General features: G+C 46.5%; 1 non-coding gene across 1 annotated transcript; it reads right to left on the reverse strand.

Annotated features, from left to right (window-relative positions):
* Positions 1-637: 637 nt before the first annotated feature.
* LOC142449594 (small nucleolar RNA SNORA70) lies at positions 638-767 on the reverse strand. The gene has a single exon (XR_012784732.1). It is a non-coding gene; the product is annotated as a small nucleolar RNA SNORA70 (small nucleolar RNA).
* Between the last annotated feature and the right edge of the window lie 382 nt (positions 768-1,149).

Here is a 1,149-nt window from a genome sequence, read left to right on the forward strand (position 1 = left end):
CTATATATGTGGGAACAGAATTATACTCCACAGGGTTTCCAATGCATGTGAACTTTTGGAAGATTGTTAAGGCCTTTCTTTTGAGATTCCCTCTGGTGCCTTTAAACCACCAACCTTTCAACTAATAGCTGTGCTCTTAATATACCTGTTGGTGTATGCAGGGACTCCTGTTAGGGGCCATGATTATGTTAAGTTCATCCTTAACTGCTTCTTTACCCACATCTTTTTTTTTCAGTCAGGAAATTCAATCTATTGGTGGGCAATTGGGTAACACAGGGCTATCAAGACCTTCATGAATGTAGGACCCATCACTTGTCTAATGAGGCTCTGATTGGGGGAATATTTGACTCCACAGCCATTGGCTATGAGGCGCTTCTCAGCCATCATGTCTTCCAATTCAGCAGCATTACACTTGGTAAGCCCCCACTCCTTGGACTTTCTGGTGCTTAGGGAACCAGAAGTCGGACCTATGTAAAACCTTAATCACATGCTTCTTGTTCTGAAGCTTCGTGTGGATGGACACGATGACCTGGTTAATGTGGACCCCAGTCATCATGCCTTGGGTTTCCCACATCCCATTTGGAGCCTAGTTTGGCCCAGCAGATATTATCAAGGTCAGAGCCATTAAACAGGAGAGGGCTGTCTCCAAGGTCCCTTAGAGCAACCTAGACTTGCCAACAGGCTTTGTTAACTACCAAGGAGTCTCCTGTTCACAGCCATTGCACACTGGCCACCACAAGGAGGACAGTTGGCTTAAATGGCTGCAAATTTGCCTACATTTTAGTAGTCAGGGAGTAGACATGGAAGTCAGCAGGATACCAAGGTTCATGCTGGCTCATTAATTCCCTCCTTTGATTGCAGCACATTTCATGACCTCCTGAACACAAACAGGCTGCTGACCCAGCTATAGCCAGGATGTGCAGTACGTAAGCCACCACCTCCAATGGGGCGTAAGGTGTTGAAAGCCTGGATCTAGGGGCTGGCAATGGGAGAGAAGGGCACAGATGGATACAAAACCCACTTGAAGGAAAGATCAACACAATTTGGTGACTAACCGAACATCCTGGCTGAAGGAAAGGAGTGAATGAAAGATGGAGGCAACTTTTCTCGAGCTGGCTTTGCCTGGATTTCTCTCACTGACTCACACAC

The sequence above is a fragment of the Tenrec ecaudatus genome, chromosome 5 (assembly GCF_050624435.1).
Source record: "Tenrec ecaudatus isolate mTenEca1 chromosome 5, mTenEca1.hap1, whole genome shotgun sequence".
In the NCBI taxonomy this organism is placed as follows: Eukaryota; Metazoa; Chordata; class Mammalia; order Afrosoricida; family Tenrecidae; genus Tenrec; species Tenrec ecaudatus.